Here is a 1,295-nt window from a genome sequence, read left to right as displayed (position 1 = left end):
TCCTTTCTTGAAAACATGCCCAACACCCCCAACATAATAAATACACACATACATGCACATACACACAATCCAGCCTGAAAATTATTAGCCAATGTTGTGCAGTAAAAGCAATTTCCCCTCATTATTTTCTTTTTCTTAACTTTTTCTGGCATTATCAGTCAGTTATCTTTCCAGATAAATTTTAAAAACATTTTGTCAAGTTTCATATTTCTTCCCCTGCAAAACTTGCTAGTATTTTGTTTAGGACTGTATAAATCCAATACATTAATTTGGAAAGAATTAGCATCTTTGCAATGTTCTATCTTCTTATCCAGAAATTTGCATTTTTCCTTAAAAAAAATTCTTGTAAGCTTTCTTTATATATTTAAGACTCCTTAAAATTCAGAAATTTTTTTTTGACAGAAAAGTAAGATTTATTGGTGGGCCTGAGTAAGGAGGAGACAACTCCAAGGATCTCAAGAGTACAGGGCCTGCCATTTGTTCAGGGAGCCACCCTTAGGGATGTATTTGACCCCATAGCCCTCTGAGATGAGCTGTTTTCTGCCACCATGTTTTCAAATTCATCCACATTAAACTTAGTAAATCCCCACTTCTTGGAGATGTAGATCTTCTGGAGGCCAGGAAACTTGAACTTGGCCCTTCCTGGGGCCTCAGTCACATGCTCCTTGTTCTGCAGCTTGCTGCCGATGGACATTATGAGTCAGACAAAGTGGCTCCTGGCCCCTGTACCTGGGGCTTCCTAAAGGTGCTGCCTATATCTGTCTGGAGCCTAGACTGGGGACAGCTTGCTGGTCATGAGTATCCGCTGGAAAGGGCTGTCTCCAAGTTCCTTAGTGCAGCTGGTATAAGCAACAGGCCACATACACTACGGAGGAGCCACTGCACGTTGCTCAATGGCTGCACTGTTTGCAGCCATTGCACGTTGGGCCTCCATGGGGAAATGAACACAGTTGGCTTAATTGGCTGCAAAGAAAACTCATGTTTATTGAGTGTACATATGGCAAAATTCACCCTTTATAGGTGAACCATTCTGCTGCTTTTGACAAATGTATGCATTTATGTAACCACCACTGCAATCAAGATAAACAGTATTTGAAAGTGAGAGTTGATCAGTTGTGTCCTACTCTTTGCGACCCCGTGGACTATACAGTCCATGGAATTTTCCAGGCCAGAATACTGGAGTGGGTAGCTGTTCCCTTCTCCAGGGAATCTTCCCAACCCAGCGATCAAATCCTAGTCTCCTGCATTGTGGGTGGATTCTTTACCAGTTAAGCCACCAGGGAAGGCCAAGAATA

The 1,295-nt window shown here is 42.2% G+C and overlaps 1 pseudogene; it reads right to left on the bottom strand.

The window, feature by feature from the left end:
- Positions 1-813: 813 nt before the first annotated feature.
- LOC136162230 (small nucleolar RNA SNORA70) lies at positions 814-969 on the bottom strand (annotated as a pseudogene).
- Between the last annotated feature and the right edge of the window lie 326 nt (positions 970-1,295).

The sequence above is a fragment of the Muntiacus reevesi genome, chromosome 2 (genome assembly GCF_963930625.1).
Source record: "Muntiacus reevesi chromosome 2, mMunRee1.1, whole genome shotgun sequence".
NCBI lineage: Eukaryota > Metazoa > Chordata > Mammalia > Artiodactyla > Cervidae > Muntiacus > Muntiacus reevesi.
This window is presented reverse-complemented; position numbering and strand designations above follow the sequence as displayed.